Source organism: Bradysia coprophila, unplaced genomic scaffold (assembly GCF_014529535.1).
Source record: "Bradysia coprophila strain Holo2 unplaced genomic scaffold, BU_Bcop_v1 contig_350, whole genome shotgun sequence".
NCBI classification, from domain to species: Eukaryota; Metazoa; Arthropoda; class Insecta; order Diptera; family Sciaridae; genus Bradysia; species Bradysia coprophila.
In genome coordinates, this window is record NW_023503608.1 from 11,842,926 (window position 1) to 11,861,185 (window position 18,260).

General features: G+C 33.6%; 1 protein-coding gene across 7 annotated transcripts in view; it reads left to right on the forward strand.

The window, feature by feature from the left end:
- The first annotated feature begins 12,628 nt into the window (after nt 1-12,628).
- LOC119081026 (zwei Ig domain protein zig-8-like) overlaps nt 12,629-18,260 on the forward strand; it is a 141,853-nt gene continuing 136,221 nt past the window's right edge. For 6 of the 7 annotated variants that reach the window (XM_037189712.1, XM_037189717.1, XM_037189715.1 and 3 more), the window contains exon 1: nt 12,629-13,734. The gene's annotated coding sequence lies outside the window, so the exon portion shown is untranslated. The remainder of the gene's footprint in view (nt 13,735-18,260) is intronic. The other variant, XM_037189714.1, reaches the window with a different exon arrangement.

Here is an 18,260-nt window from a genome sequence, read left to right on the forward strand (position 1 = left end):
ATTGTAAATTAAACTAAACTTTTTAAAGCTCTGGGGCGATCCACAAAATCTGCATTTTCCAGACTTATCATTATATCTCGTAATTACGTTTCCATATAGTTCTAAATATTTTGCACTATCTGTAACAATATGTCCAGACCTACCTGTGACTCTTTCGAGTTACGTACTTTATGGACCATCCCCTGCATTTTATGAAAAATAAACTCGAGTCGTGCCACTAAAGTAATTAGTTTTTAACAACGAACTTTAGAAGTTTCGTTGTTCTTTCGACTATTAGCAAACCCAGTTTATTGGTATCTTCGAATTAAATTTTCAAAGATTCAAAATTTGAAAGAAATGAAGTTAGTCGAGTTGGATAGGCGCTGGATTTATAAACCAGAGGTTGCTAGTTCAAGCCCAGCTGTGGACATTATGAGCAAAAATGCTTTCACTTCAGATTTTGATGTCTAGTATGTTTCACTAAATAAAAATTAAACTTTGTTGGTTTTACACCAGAGTTCACAGGAACTCATAATTCTTGTATTAGATTAGAAATGAAGTAGGTATTCTTATGAGTAACTGTAAAAACATTGACTTTTCTATGAATTTTTAGATTTTTTTTTAAATTATTCAAAATATATCAGCGTGCCGCGGCTGAGCCGAGCCGCCGAGAAATGTCGTTTTCGGCGCGCCGCCGCCGACACATCTACACTCGGCTAGCCGCCGCCGAGAATTTTTGACCGGCGCACACCTCTAGTCCAGTCATTTCCATAGGGTTACCGTACTGATACCCTAATTTTTTGATTGATTGAATTAACTATGTCCTATCTTATGGGTGGGTCGGGTCCGTTGACTGACGAACTTCTTTTATTTTGATTTCAAAACTCTATTCTCGAAATTTAGACCAGATAAATACATAAGCCCGGGCATCGAAGATAATACCACAGGAAATGGGCAAACATCCAAAAATAATTTACATTTTTAACTATTGTAAAACAGAAAATGTTTGCATTGTGCCTACTGACCCAAGAGGTCATCATTGCATTCTTCGTTGATTAGAACAAAGTCTTTGAAAATCGGTTCAGAATTACTAATTGTTACAGGCCGTTAAATATTCAGGGAACAACTCTTTCCGGAATAAACTATTAGAACATTATATCGATTTTGTTCATCTGTAAACCAGGTCTCATGAATTCTATTCTGCAATGTAAGAAACAAAAACTTTGAAAATCGGTTTAACACGTCCCAAGGCCCAACGTTACCGCCCATCTAGAAAATAGTCAAAAATTCTTTTAGGAATAACTCCGATGTTGTCCAGCTACGAACTTGACCACAAAAATTTTATTCTTCGTCGATAAAAACAAAAAGTTTCAAAATTGGTTCCGGAATTCTCGAGTTATCGTACCACCAAAAATTCAAAAAAAAAAATCTTTTAGGAATTACTTCGATATTACTCATCAACGAAGTCGACCTTATGAATTTTATTTCTCGTCAATTGAAACCGAACTCAGAATTAATCAAGTTATCATATGTACCATCAATCGTTACAGTCATTTCTGTATTTTTCGTTTTTCATAGTAAACGTCATCACACTTTTCTGACGTACGACCCTTGATTTAATCAAGGGAATCAAAAAATATTAAGATGGAGGCATGGCTGACAGAAAAAACAAGTCTTAACAGTGCGTAATTCAACGCTTAGATTAACATACTGTGTATGTTGGTTATTTAATTCAACCGATTTAACCGACCACTCCCATTTCATTTAGCTTAACAAATTATAAATTGTTTCTCCAAAAAAAAATTCTCGGACAATTTTTCATATCGCACTTATAATGAGCTGGCTCACAAAAACCTTTCTACCAAAATTAAATTCTTCACTTCAAAGAATTAGTTTGGTTATTCCAAAAATTTATAAAAACCTTCCGAAGACGACGAGAAAGAGAGCATCATATATCATTGCGAATAAAATAAAGCTAATTCTAACCGCAAACAAATTAATTACAAGTGATTTCCCACTTTCCATAAAAAAAATTAATTAAATTATGTTACAAAGAAGCAGAAAAGGAGAAGACGTCTCGAGTTCATGCTAGAAAATGGAACAACCAAATATTAGAAAATATAGCTTAATACAGACACACTCACACACCACCACCACGCACATGATGTAATACGGAAATTTATTTAATATAACGCTTGAATAACGAGAAGAAGGATACGAAGATGTACGGAAAAAGGATATAATATAGTTTCTAATTGTATAAAGAGAATGTCAGACAAAAGCTCAAATTAATTGAACAACTTTATGGTTGGTTATTTACATTGTAAATTTATAAAGTATATTATCCGAATCAATATGTGGAAAATTATTTGAGTAGGTATATTATTTTTTAGAATTAATCCTTTCTGCACGCATATAATTATCGCATCGAATCTGTTACTTCCTTTGGTGTTAGCACCAAAAAAATCTATTACTTGATTAGTTTACACATAAATTCAGGGAGCCCACTCAAAATTCGGCCTCCTTTTTAAGGAATAAAGGAGGATATTTCGATAATTTAAGGAGCATTTCAGGAGTTTTAAAATATGAGATTTTGGATTAAATTTGATGAATTCAAAATTTTTTTGACTTTCCAAAGTCATGTTAAGGATATATAAAGTAGATTTTTTGCTGTTTCTCAAAGAATATTCTTTGGAAAATATTTTCCGAATTTTTCACAAATATTTTATCGAAGATTTTTCCAAAAAATGTTTATTCTAGATAAGATACCCAACGTACCCCTATGTTCACGCAGTTAGATTTTTTAGAAAATTAGCCTAGTTTCTTACTTTTTTGTCTTTTTTTGATTTTTTTGATTTCATCTTCTTGCTTCTTGTAATGCCTGCATTTAAAATCATCTGTGCCTTGGCCACTGATGATTTATTTAATTTACGTTCACTAACTACAGCTGACGAAGTGTTATTACCATCATCAATTACCTTTTCAGCGACTTTTAACTTTAAAGTCTCCTCAGTTATTTCAGCTTCGATGCTTTGAATGTTGGCCTCTTTCTTATGCTTTTCGTTTTTGTCTGACTCGTTTTGTTTCGATTTTGCTAATAACTCCTTTCGCTCTTTTTCTACATCTAAATGTAAAAAAATATCTTTTACGGGCCGACGAGCAGAGGTCTAACAATTTTCGAATAATTGGAAAATCTTCCACTTTATCGTAGAAATACAAAGCATTCTAACTCTATCCGAATAGCCGCAATCGTTTCTTCTAAGAGCTGCTCCTTGAAATTTCGGGAAACACAAAATTTACGCTAAATCCTCGCTCAGGATCAGCATTCCTATAGGGATTGCAAACCGAACCCGTTTTGAAAAACCGCGGTTTCGGTTTTTTATGTCAAAAAACCGCGGTTAGCCGGTTAACCGCGGTTTTTCGGAACAGCAAAATCTAAAGCAAATTCTTAAACAAGTCTAATTCCACTACTTTTTAGCATTTAGAAGGTGCTCTTTTATTTATTGCATTCTCTTTTCATAATTAACAAAATGAAAAGACTATTTTTTGGGCTTTTTAGCTTTCTTCTTTAAAAAGATGTAATTGAAAATCGTAATGCGGAAAATAGTCGCCTCTTATTACCCCTGTTACGCACAATGGATGCAACTCGGTGAAAAGTAAATGTTAAAGCATCTTCAAAATGTCTTCTCGGGCTTACTTTAAGAATGTTTTTGATTTTTTTAAAATGATCTCCAAATACTCCACAATGACATGTGAATTGCCAGACCTTTACCAAATATACCGACCTGAAAGGAAAACGTCATCAACTCAGAGGCGACGCAACCTGTTCCTCTGAGTTGATAACGTTGTCCCCTTATAATCAGACCTATCAGGCCCCTTATTTTAACGTATTTTAGTTAGTTCTATTTCACAAAATTTTGAATCTAAGCACGGAAAACGGAAATTTGTCGTTAGAACGAACTAAGATAATTTATCTTATTAAGTTAGCCCTTTCATGTTTACGAAAACTATTGGTAGGAATAACAATTTTCTTTTACAGAGACTGATGGCTGGCGAAATTGTCTGCAATTAGCTCAAAACGTTACTGAAATGATACCAATACACAAAATAAATGCTTAAATTCTCCCAAAAACTAGAGATTTCTTCATTGAAACCCCGAAAACCTAATTCCTATGATTGAGGAATAAATACGCATTGGCTAACTTAACTAAACTTTTCTCAAACACGATACACACCAGACGAAAGTTAACAATTGATTGACAATAAATGATTTTAAGTTACCAGCAGCATCAACACAATCGATGAAAAGAACAATTGAAGCAATAGGGTTTTGCAAGTACCTTTTAGCACTATCGATATCATTTGTTAATTATTTAGGTTTCATGAGCTTTTTTTGGTGAAGTAAGCGAGGAACGGTTTTGAATATAGATATACAGTCAGAATTGAAATGTTAGAAGTTTTAACTAGAGAGAAACTAAAAATAAGGAGTTTGAGGAGATTAAGGAGGTTTCAGGAGGATTTTTGAAAATCAAGGAGATTTAAGGAATCAAGGAGGAGTGGGTTCCCTGTAAATTTGACTAAATTTAGCTACGTCAGTCAGAGATCATTGATTATTGTTATCGTATCTATCGATAACAGATGCAGCAGTTCGTTATTGAGTTATTTAGCTTCCCGAACCGAATTTCAACGGAAAAAAGACTGAAAACTTTCACTTTGCTTACAGAAATTTCTCGAGGTAAACGAAACGTACATGGTCGTGTGGGGCAGGGCCTATTTTAAGGAATTGAATTTCCAAAAATGTCCAAAATTTCACAAATTTCACAAAAATTCTTAAATTTCCAAATTTTGTTTTCCGTTAGATCTCATTCCGAAGTAATCAGTTAAGCTCAAAGACATCAAAAACAACTAAAAAACTAGTAATAACCACATTTACGATACAATCTGTTGTGTTTTTAGATAAAATGACGAAAAGTGACGGAAAAATTTGAAAATTTTTGAAAATTTAATTTCCTTAAAATAGGCTCTGGTGTGGGGTGTCATTAGAAAGGTAATTGCATATACTTTCAGGAACAGTAGAGCTTACGGATGTCTGGTAGCATCTACGATTCAATATAAGCACTTAAACATTTCAACTTCTCATAATTCGTCGTAGATGCTTCCAAACCCCAATAAGCCCTATTTGCCCTGAAAGTACATGCAATTACCTTTCTATTGACACTCCACACAGCCCTGTACGGCTCGTGTAACTGGAGAAATTTTTGTAAGAAAAGTGCAAGTTTTCGGTTTTTGATGACCTCTAACCAAATCCACAAGCTTCGAAGAATTTTTTTGAAAGTGGTTTTGGCTTCTGGAGTCGAATACCTTTGTAGGCACGTATACAAAATTCTAATAGAAAATGAGTCCGATTTTGGTCTTCTGTCAGAAAACTCCCTCATACGATTGATCAAATTTAATATGGTGAATGTGAAGTGTGTGTATTTTAACGTAAATTGATGTGTTTCGTCTATTTTGTGCACAAAACGTTGTTCGTACCACGACAGGAACTGGATTTTCTCAGCACACCTCTTAATTTTCCTTATTCGCTTCGCTCGTAAGGAAAACTCAGGACTGAAAAAATCGTCATTTCAAGACTTGATACGAAAAATGTATTACTTGATTAGTTAACACATAGATTTCACTTGATTTCAGAAGTAACAATTACAATAGAATCGACAATATTCAACATTACCAACATTACGACATTTACATATGTTGTATATATGTATTATAACGTCTAAATCGCATGTGGAATGAATAACATCGATTGGATTGTAATTGTTTAAAATGTAGCTCCTTTTAATTCTTCCACCGTATGATAACAACTCCGAAAACTTTCGTCAACTTTAGAAACCTACTTTGTAAGTAAGTAGCGTCTAGTTCGAGTATGTTTCGTTTCCTAGCATTGTTGCAGTGTTTAATGTTTTTTCGGTATGCATCATGTTTAAAAGTTGTAACAAAAAACACTTTAATTAATCCAGGAATGTATTTGATGCTACAACATGATATCTGACACGAGATAATTTCTATCAAAAGTGTTTAGAACAAGCATCAACATAACAAGTTGAATGAAGTAGTCTGATCACTATAATAGTATATCGTTTCACATGTTAATTTACTGTTTTCGTCTAACTTTACAATATTAACAGAGGAACAATGTTAACATTTTTGTACAATATTTCTGTGTGCCGCAGAGTGTAGGAAATTATGTACGTACAGTCGAAGAAATTTAGTTTTCGGGTTTTCCAAAGGTATTAATCTTATTTAACTCACACTTTATCCCACAAAAATGGAATCCACAAATTTAAATTTAGTTAACTCAGCGGTCGCAATGACGGCGCTGCAGTCACGATTTCAAAATGTGATATAGGGTGGATAAACTAAATTTTGGTTTTGGTTACATTTTCTCTTGGTTTTTAATTGTTATATTAGGCTTCTAAATTAAGAGTACCTTTATGCAATATAAACCGTTTGAGTTTGAAAAAAGATGTTTTGTATCAGTGGATATAGGAAAGCGTTCAGTACGTCTCAACATACAAAAGAACGTAAAATATAATTGTACATTTAGCCACCCTACGTCCGGCATCGCTTCTATTGTCTTCAAAAACATATTGTGTGCTTGTCATGATATGTATCAGACGTTTGTTTATTTATGTGTCTCATCTAAAATGCTGGCCAGCAAAATTTTGATCATTAAATTCAACGGCAAAATTGATCTAAATGTTAAAATAATTGTGAATAATAGTGAAGTTAATGTGGTTTTGTTTTCTCTTCATAAAAGAATTTGCATCAGTTCGATGTAAAGTGCGGAGCACCATTAGAAAAAAAAACTTGTCGCTGAAGAATGATCAAAAAGTTGCTGGACGCAGTAGCTACAATTAATGCTTTGCAGGATATAGAATAAAAATTAGAGAAACACCAAGAGCCGTCCATTTGAAATCTTCACAATCATCATTTCAACTAAAGGCTTTTTTTTAAACGAAACGCAGATTCGGAACATTCTTTTTCGCCAAATTACAATTTGGCATAGGAAATAAATTCAACTCTTTGTATAAGTGACGCTCATGATTGAGCTCAATCATGAAAACAGAATCTGGTCAGGAATAAGATAAGAATATGAATATATGACGAACTTCAAAGTTCCTGATTTATAATCCTGAGATGCCTGCTCATGCAATTATGCGATTTACGATTTCCAAAGAATTTTAATATCAACTTTTAGACAAAATAACAATTTCCAAGTCTGTTTTCTATTTGATTTATTTAATGTATTTCCGACCTCGTTCTAGGGTAATAAAATTTTCTGTGGATTATTTGTAACTTCATGAAAATATTAAGATGGAAAACCTCAGAAACATTCACATAAAAATTATGCTTTCCTAACTAATGTTGAAATAGCCTTTTTGCACTCATTAGGAACTTAGGAAAATAACTACTGGGCAGTCGAGACGGTTTACTTGTAGTCCGAAATTATATTTTGGCTTCGTAGAACACAGATAAACACAAGAGAGAGGAATTATATGATATGCAGTGCATACTGTCCCGTACAATCTTTTTCTAAATAAAAGTTATAGTCAAATCGACAATATTGTATTATTTGGCGATTTGTCATATTTTGGAGTTTCTTCACACTTTGGCGATTTTTCTTGACAATTCATCATATTTAGTTGATTTGTTAAATCATCAAGAAAAGTCTCAGAAGTGTGAAGAAACGCCATAAAGACAAATTTTCAATTCTTTATGATCCTTGGAGTTTCTTTACTCTTTGGCGATATTTCTTGGTTTTTCTTCACATTATGGCGATTTTTCTTGTTGATTTAACAAATCAACCATAATGATGAATTGCCAAGAAAAATCGATAGAGTGTGAAGAGAAGAAGAGAAAAATCGCCAGAGTGTGAGGAAACGCTAAAGTGTAAAAATACGTTTTTGAAATGTCTCGTTTCGTTAAAGTATGAATTCCCTAGGATCGAACAAGATGCCGTTACCTGACGTAAAATAAGAGTTTCCTTAGGATCGAACCAGGCAGCATTTCGTAACTTTTATAAAAGGATAGATTCACTAGCTTCGAACAAATAACGCCTTTTAGATAAATTTCGTAAAAGGATAAATTTCCAAGGATTTGTTTAATCACCACGAAGAATCGCCAAAGTGTGAAGAAACGCAATAAAGACAAATTTATCATTCTTTGTTTTTGCCGGCGTTTCTTCATCCCTTGCCAATTTTTTATTTTTGGCGATTCTTCATGGGAATCATGATTAATGACGGCTACGAGCTTTAGCGAAAACGAATGAGATGTTCCGATCCGAATCTGCGAGCGAACTTCCGTTTCGTTAAAAAAAACCTTTAGTTGAAATGATGATGACGAAGATTTCAAATGGACGGCTCTTGGTGTTTCTCTAATTTTGATTCTATATCCTGCAAAGCATTAGTTGAAGTGCTCCTCACTTTACATCGAACTGATGCAAATTCCTTTATGAAGAGAAAACAAAACCACATTAACTTCACTATTATTCACAATTATTTTAACATTTAGATCAATTTGGCCGTTGAATTTAATGATCAAAATTTTGCTGGCCAGCATTTTAGATGAGACACATAAATAAACAAACGTCTGATACATATCATGACAAGCACACAATATATTTTTGAAGACAATAGAAGCGATGACGGACGTAGGGTGGCTAAATGTACAATTATATTTTACATTCTTTTGTATGTTGAGACGTACTGAACGCTTTCCTATATCGTTCACTGATACAAAACATCTTTTTTCAAACTCAAACGGTTTATATTGCATAAATTTACTCTTAATTTAGAAGCCTAATATAACAATTAAAAACCAAGAGAAAATTTAATTAGCCACCCTATATCACATTTTTAAATCGTGACTGCAGCGCCGTCATTGTGACCGTTGTGTTAACTAAATTTAAATTTGTGGATTCCATTGTTGTGGGATAAAGTGTGGGTTAAATAAGATTAATACCTTTGGAAAACCCGAAATCTAAATTTCCTCGACTGTAACATGAACTGATTATTTCAAGTTCTAATATATGAACAACAGATATCTTGTTCCGGCGGTAAAAAGAATTGCGGGCACTTGGATGTGCCACCCTAGACGAAATTTCTATTAACATTTCTAGGTAAACAAATAAATATCAATCGATATTCGGAAAAAATCTTTTAAACGATCGTAAAAATTTAAACCTTAAATAATGTTCAGTTGTCTACCAACACGGAATATGATTGATAGCTCCACAAACAAAAACTCATAAATTTGACACCAGAGAATTTGTTTGTCACTGCTTATCATCTCACTTCGTCACCATAATACACAAAAAAATAACTCACAAGAACCAAAACGTTGAAACTGGTTCGCATAAATTTTATTTGTAAATTTTCATTCGCCGTCCCGAACGAATGCTAACCATTCCCAAAGAATATTAAACATAATAAGTTAACCTAATCCAATATGCGGCTCTTATCATATAGCAGAACAGCTACCTGTACCCTCTGTACCCAGTTTATATACGAAGAAAAACAGAAACAACTCAACTGCGGGATCGACCAAAAAAAAATTCCCCACCCCGTCCCATGTGACTATCACAGTGAGCGACAATTTACCATCCCAATACTGCTATCACATCTATCGTAACTTCTTCTAGAAAAATATACGTAGCATAAATTCGACTTGATTATAGGTGGTTGGTTATGCAATATCAAAATAAAAAATGTGAACGAAAAAGGACGACACAAAATAATAAAAATAATTTCTTTATGCCTAAAAAATTATAATTTAGAATATTATTACAGCGGAAGGTGTGTTTTTTTCTATATTCCAATGGGACATAGAGTGGCGAGCGACAAGATCCCAGCTAACAAAAGTTTGTTTAAGTTTTCACCTGCAGAGTCTTTCTGGCTTTTGATGTAATGACTTAATCAGTCCGAATTCAGATAAGACCATTTCCATCAGAATCCTTTTTGAAAAATGTACGACCGCAATTCCGACCACGAATGTGGTAGCTTTCAACAGAAAATACATTTGGTTGTAGCAATTTGACCGGCTCTGAGAAACGTGAGCAGTCTATGAAAATTTCCTTAAACTGCTCACTTTTCTAGCTGGTCAAACGACTACAACCAAAATGTATTTTCTGTTGAAAGCTAACACATTCGTGGTCGGAATTGCGGTCGTACATTTTTGAAAAGCGATTCTGATGGAAAGATATCATCAAAAATGAAATATGAGGTACAATTTTAGCTAAGTACCCGTGCCTCTTAATTAATCCGATTTTATAGCGATCTTTTGCAAGAAATAGCTTATATGTATCTTATGATGTATTGAGTATACATTTGAAATTATAGGTTTATATACTACAAGAACTGTAAAGGGTATTTTACGTTCGAGAAATGGTAAATGGTTCGAGGCGCAGCCGAGCTTATGTATTTGATGTTTATACGCGAATCGCAAAGCCTTCTTTATATCGAGGTTTGCGGTCAGATAAAGTGCGTTTTTTAAGCGAGAAATGTATGAAAACTGTAACTGCACACGCGTCATTCATAATGGTTAATGTCGTTAGAATTATAAACATACAATATTCGTCGAGCCATGATCATTCATATTCTCTAATCTTATATTTTTGAGAAGATGATTGTACGATAATTACTTCGAATATTATTATACATCTGCAAAAAACTTGAGAGTGGAACGACAATGTACCAAGTGAATAATACTGCACCGAATTGTTTGTCGGTATTTTTTTTACTCTTATTTGATTCTCTGTCCCATATAGGCACGCAGCTGCTTGAATTAAACTTGCTTGGTGTGTATAGAGTCTTTTACTGTGTAGATGGATGCTTTTCCGCATATTTTTTTTCTTCTCCCTGTAGCGTCAATAGAATGGACGATGAAAATCCAATTATGTAATTTCATTCACGAAAATCGGGTTCGTATATTAAATGATGTTTTTGGAGCGTGATATTTTAGGAATTTATGGAAATTACCTGAGCATATAGATAAGGTGCTCAGCTAAGAACTGAATTACTAGTTAACATAAGATTTCCGTTAGGATACGCAGTCGCAGAAATAATAAAAAAAAACTGAGGAAAAGCAAATGTCGAAACAAATTTAAGATTTTTTACGCGCTGGAATTGACATATTTTAACGAAAATCGTTTTTTCATTTCCATCCTTGAACTAATGTCTTAAGTTCTGAAATGAAAAAGCTTTTAATAGACAGTAGAGTGATAGATCTCTCCGACATCAAAGACATGCCCGAAACGATAATAAATTTATTTTGAAATTTTCAAACATCGTTAAAAACGTCTGACAATATTTTGTTTGTCTTTTTTCATTCGCATTCTACCCCCGTAAAAAATAACGGAAGGTCAAACAAAAAACCGAAAGCCGTCTTTGTAATGTTTAAAAAAAAAATCATTTCAACCAGTTGCATTTGTTTTTCCTTAGCAAACAGTTAAAATTGGTAACAATTTTCCATAATTAAGGCGGCATTCCAAATAACAACATCCCCAAAAAATATTTCGTCTAGCCTGTGCAAACAAATAACTCCAACAAAGAAAACTATTTCGGTTTTGTTCTCGTATCCTTAACAAGGAAGTATCATTGGTTCTCTTGTTAAAGAAAATTAAGAATTTTCAAAGTTTTTTTGTTCGTATTTTTACTTGAGTAAAGAATTAAATTGGAATGAGCTGAATGCAACTGGGTTTTAACTTATTTTTATGTTTGCACATCCATAAATGTTCAGTGTTTCTCGGTGGGGATTATTCATTTTGAGTGTGTAATTTTAAGCATAAAAAGTGGTTCGTTTTTCATTTCGGAATTACGTTGAAAATGTTGAAGCTAGTAAAAGAGGTGCAAATACCATTTCTGCTGGATATGGAAAATAATATTAAAACTCGTGGCATTTATAGTAACCATCAAAAAATAAACCAAGCAAAAAAGTACATATTTAAGCTACAAATACGCTCATTTACATTATATATCCAAGTGTAAGTCTCTAAGTGTACATTTTAAAGTACCAAACATTTGCATGGTAAATCCATTAACAAGTTGTAAAAAGCAACGCTTATATAATTTATAACTTCAATTATTCGGTACTCTCACCCGAAATTGATTCATCGAAACTATTTTCCTATGCTTTATTAAAATTTCGTATTTACACTACTCTAGTGAAGTGGATAATCCACCCGAGTATACCCATGTACAGCATAGATTTTCCAACAATATCTGCGAAATTGATGTTAGTAACTAGAACACCAACAATCCGCAACGGCTTCAAATTGTACAAAATTATCAACGTCCAATCCAACCAAAAAGCAATCATAAAAAGATCATCTCCAACTTCATACCAACTACCATATCGAAATCTCTGCGCTCAAATTAATACATCAACAAAAAACGTAGAATGGCGCATGTCCACACCATGCACATATCGCACAAGTAATACCAAAACTAAACCAAAAGAAAATAAAATAAAATAGAAAAAACTAGAAGAGATGAAGGAAAGAAGGAAAGAAGAAAAAAAAACATTTCATCTATAACTTGTGTGCGAATTTTACATCCCCCGTGTCAGTTATATTCGAACGTTTCGTTTGAGTGTTACACAATAAAAACGCTTTTTTGATACACTACTCTCGTACGCTACGAAAAACGAGTCAGGGCGCACTGCTGAGTATATACTGTATATCCTTTTGCGAGAAACATGTATTCCGTACCATCTCATATGAGCTGTATGCTGTAAGCTGCATATTCTATGTACGTATGTATAGAACAAATGGATGCTCGGTCGGTGTAGAGACGTAAAGTGTTGTTCCCGTACAATTTGGGTAGAACGGAGGAACTGAGCGAAAAAGCGCAAAACCAGTAATTTGCTGTTGGTTATACCAGTACGGAATTGAGCTTTGTGCCGACACAATGGAAACGTTAGATTTTTCGTATTGCTCTTTTGGTTATAGCGGCAACGAAATTTTACTAGCTCGGTGAATGAGTATAAAACGGTTGATATTATCGAGTATTTTCAATCACATAATTGTGTCTCAAATAAATTCGCAGAAACATTTTAAAATCATGTACGAACAAATGGGTGATGTGATCGGTGAATGAAACAGTTCTATCTAAAAACAGTAGAAAAAATTCATGATTCGTATTTTAATGCCAGGCTGTCCGAATAAATACCATTCTTTAAAATCAACATCACCAAACCCTAATAAAAACTGTGTTAATGTGTCGTTACAAAGCGAAATAAAAATGAAATTGAGTGTCGGTCATTAAATGGAAAATTTATGGAAAAATTATGATAATCGTATGTGTGTTATTTGAAAATATAAATCATTAAGTGTACAATTTTATCAACACACTTTACGCTCGACCATTTTTCGGTGAATTTTTCACACATAGCGGAAAATACCAACCCCCAAATTTTACCGTGTTACGGGGTGTTTTTTTTGTATTTTATTTTATTCAAAATCGAAACGTGACAAATTTATGAATAAATATGTTTCACAGATGTGTTGTTGCTCCGGGGTGGTGGTAAATAGTGTGATCATAAGTAAATAAAATAATTTTTTTTTGCATTCCACGATCCTGATGACAATATGGTATTGTACTGTTGTCGAGATATGAGTAAATCGTATTGAGACGGATTATTTTATCAACGAATATTACACAGCTCGTATATGGATAAAAGGTACTTCGATTCGTTAAAGTAAGCTGGCTTTTAATGTAATTTCTTCCCGTTTTTTTTGTATTCCAATCAATCAAACTAGAAGGAAATGTGGTTCTTATTTCTCTGTTCGTTTGACGTAGCGATGAAATTGAATTTCTATTCATTTTTTTTGTGAAAACAATTTTACCAGCAACTTTCTGCAACGATAAAATAAATCCTTTGTCCCATCTACTATAAAATATCGGATTTTAATTTCTTCGATATAATGGTACTACAAAATATTTTCATTCATGAAAAGCATTTGAACGAACGCTCGTATCTCAAAAACCATTTAAACGTTGTATCGTTCATTTCTGTAGTAGGTCACTGGTTTTAAAAGGCATGAAGAACTTTTTTTGGGAATAAAATTTAATTGAGGAGAACGTCTTTGATCGTCAAAGAACGTTATTCAACTTTTTCTGTATAGAATAGTTCTCGGAAAAGTTCTTATTTTATCAAATTTTATCAGTTTAAATTATCGATAAAAATTTAACAGTCAATGTTGGAGCGAACATTGTGAATGAAACTGTTGATACACATAGAACGTATTTAGCGTCAATTAAAAAAAGGAATAGAAACAGTAAACAGTAATACCGAAATTATTCAGTAAATTTGCAGAACGTGGTAAATTCGAGGGTAAATTATAATTCCTTAAAAACCGACCTAAGATGGTGTAAGGACAAAACCTTATCAAACGTTTGTTTTAAACGTAGTTTCTTTTGAAGTGAATATATCAAAAACTAAGTTGTAAATATTCAATGCGTTTTGTTACTTTACAAGACTAAAGATCGTCCCATGAATAAAACAAATTGATGCTGAAGCTACCTACGCGACAACAATAGTTATTTTTCTAACGCATGCTAAAGGCTTTTTTTAAGAGCCGGAGGCGAGTTTTGGAATTGAATTAGCTAAAAAAGAGTTTTTCAGCATAAGCTAAGAACAACGTCTTTCCTAAACGACTTTGTGCACGATCAACGATATTTCTACACTAGTTACGAAAATTATAATATTATGCACTGGGGGACGGAAAACAAACGATTTCCGTTAAATATGAAACAAAACTGCAATTCGACCAAAATATCAATTTGCAAAAGCGTAACTGAGATAAAATTTTACCAATTGCAAGTGTTACAATTTGATTGGTATATGACTGTAGGTTATAGCGACTTACTCTAGCCGAACATAGCGACGCGAAGGAGATCGTAATTCAAACTTCCCTTATCTGTCAAATCTGACAGTATAACAAAAGAAAAATTTGAATTAGGTCTCTTTCGCGTTGCTATGTATAGCTACAGTTAGTCTTCGGGACGATCCAACTGAAAAAGCACAGATTTTATTGCTGTAACTTCACAGAAAATTCAAACTCTTCTTGTAATCGATTTGATTTTGACCGATCCCAATGCATGCTAAAATGCTTTTATGCAACTCGAGATCATAATGTTCAAAAACTGCGAACTTTAGATCACTCTGTCGCATAAAACGTTGTATGAATCTCGGTGCGAAGTACTTGATTAGGTTCACGATGTGTATTACGACACACGGCCTGTGGCCCCGTGTCATAATTACACATTTAGAGCCTAATAAAGTACTTCGCACTTGATGTCATAAATTTTAGCAAAAAAAAGTTAGGAACAACGTTTTTCCTAATCAACGTCGCAAATAAGCGCAATAAGCATGCTAAAAGGGTTTTTATTAGCAAATGAGAGGTTTCCAACACGAGCCGGCAGCATAAGTTAGAAACAACGTTATTCCTAAACGACGATCAATACTCGTTAGGAAAAATATTTGCCATTATCCAAAATGCAGGAAGTTCGGGTAAATGTGGAAAAATGTAAGAAAATATCTGATGATATTTCCTAAAAATAGTCACTGCCGATCAGTTTTTCTTTAATGATTTTCAGAACATCATAGAAGTAAATTTTGCAAGTAAAGTATGAACAGCAATTGAAGAACCAACTTTTTTTCACGTTTGGGTGTATTGTTCATGTGTACAATACACACTTGTTTCTTTATTGACGTGTGTACTACACACTGTGTTGTGAAGGAAGATGGAGCTGATATGGAATAAAAACAAACATGTTCAACAATATACCACTTTTTTAAGCTTCTCGGAAAAAAAGTAAACTTTTCATAGAGCAGCTTCAGTATATTAATACTGGATCAAAACCACACTGTGCAGCATTATAATTGATTGTAAATCTCGTTACATTACTGTTTCTGAAGCTTTTTTTTCTTTACACACACGGAATTTTGAAAACCGCCATATTTTCTGTTTCTGTGTTTTACTTGAGTTTCTGATTTCTCCATATACAAATACATGCAAAATTCACAAAAAAACAGTAAACCACGAAACAGAAAATGTGTCGGTTTTCAAAATTCCGTGAGTATAATTGTTTGAGATTAGCACAAATTAGAAAATTAAGTAATTATGCTGAAAAAACCATTGGATTCAATTCATTGAATGCCGATATTTTCTGACTGATATTTTTTTCAACAGCATTTTGCAATGACCATGTTTAATAGTTATTTATGCAACTAGTTGCGAAAAGTCGTAGTTGTTGTCACTAGATGTGATGTGATGTTATCAAACGAGCGAAGCGAATTTTCATTTACGGTCCAATGGTTCAGATATTCAGAAGGAGTGGTGAAAAGTAAATCCATTTCACCACTAGTGACGAAAAGCATATATGAAAATCCATTTCACAACTAGTGGTGAAAAGTTAAAACATAGAAAACCAGAGAAAAAAGACCCTTCGAACGCCACCCAAATCACGCATGAAAAAGTTCAGTTTTCGTAGCGGAGTTGCAGAAAGACATTTTTTAAATGGTTATAACAAAAGGATGTCCATGCATTCCACTGCTCCATAGAACTTTCTGAGCATAAGGCTAAGATGTGACAATAACAAAGCATCCTAATTACCTCGGGTTAATTCGTCTTGAAAATAATACTGGCGGCCATAATAGTTATTTATGCAACAAGAATCGTCTGAACCTCGACTTTGCATTGGGTTGACAAGACATAGTGTGCGATAAAATACCAGCATACGATTCGTGTCTCATACAACATACCAAACAAAAACAAAAACAAAATTTCCATTGAAAGGCAATCTAAAATCGATCACAGTACATCGCACCATACATGATTATTTCTTCGAATTGAACGTAAATTCAATTTATGATCAAGTAGCCATAATTTTACATACACTTCGCTCACTTGTATGCGAATATATACATGACTGGTTGATGTATATTGAGTGCGACACATTTTTTTTCGCACTCATTTAGCGTGCGATAAGTTTTTTTTGCACAGTTTTTCGGATGAAATTGAACTGGTTCATCTGACATTACACACAAGCGTGGTAAGTATCGAATTCGCTCACTGAATTGCATAAAATAATTTTCGCAACAAGTGACGAAAAGTAGGACTTTACGTTGTCTTTAATGCGAAAAACGTTGTATACAACTCGATGATAAATGTGTTTTAGGCACACGATGTGTATTGTCACACTCGGCATTTATCACCCGGTTGTATAAATAACTATTTTGATCCCCCCGCATGAAGTACTGCGATAATAACGATTTTCTTACCTAAAATGTGACATTTACCTGGAAGAGAGACGGCATTATGTCTTATCAGAGTATACGAAGCAACAAATAAAGGGAATATCGGGACCATCACTTTAAAAGTCTGTAGAAAAATCATGTGGTTTCCGCAGATCGTACTGACAAGACGACTCATCTTTTATGCGTAAAACTAATTGATGTCGACACTAGTATGTACCTGAAAGCATATCATGGTGTAAACATCTTCCGCCTTCCATTCTGTCTGCATTCAGATTCATTTGTTGTTGGAGGTTTCTTTGATCAACATAATTGTTCAATCACTTCCACATCCACATCAAATTAAACAAGGATACCTTTGCACCTGCTCATTATGTACCGATTCCATTATCAATTCAAATTAACACAGAGATTCGAATGGCTATTAACTCAACACCGCAATAATTGTTGTTGTATATTGTTTCATTTGCTTGTAAATTATCGCAACATAATCTCCTACATAATGGTTGTAGATTAAATCAATTCGACATTAAAACCGCCCATCCTACCCAAGAAAACACACACACGCGTATTATACTGTGTATACACAGCCAAATTCATTTGATTCATACAACCTACGGTTAAACTGAATGTTAATTTCTATTTGTCATGAAACTGTTCCAATGAAGGATTTTCGAATTGTTTCTCCCGAACTATAATTTCGTTTGTATGAACGCATCCAAAATACTGAATATTATTAGTGAATTAACAGCATTTAATGCAGCTGAAAGCACTAATTTATGTAACTGGCGTATGAAAATTGGATTCTACAAAGTCGATAAAATATTCTAACCATTCATCATACCATTATATTATAGAGCATTTACTTTCGTATGCAGATATATCTTTGAATTGTCTGGTTCCACAATAACATTATAGCCACATCATCAATATGAATATATCTCTGGAAAATGGTATATGTATGT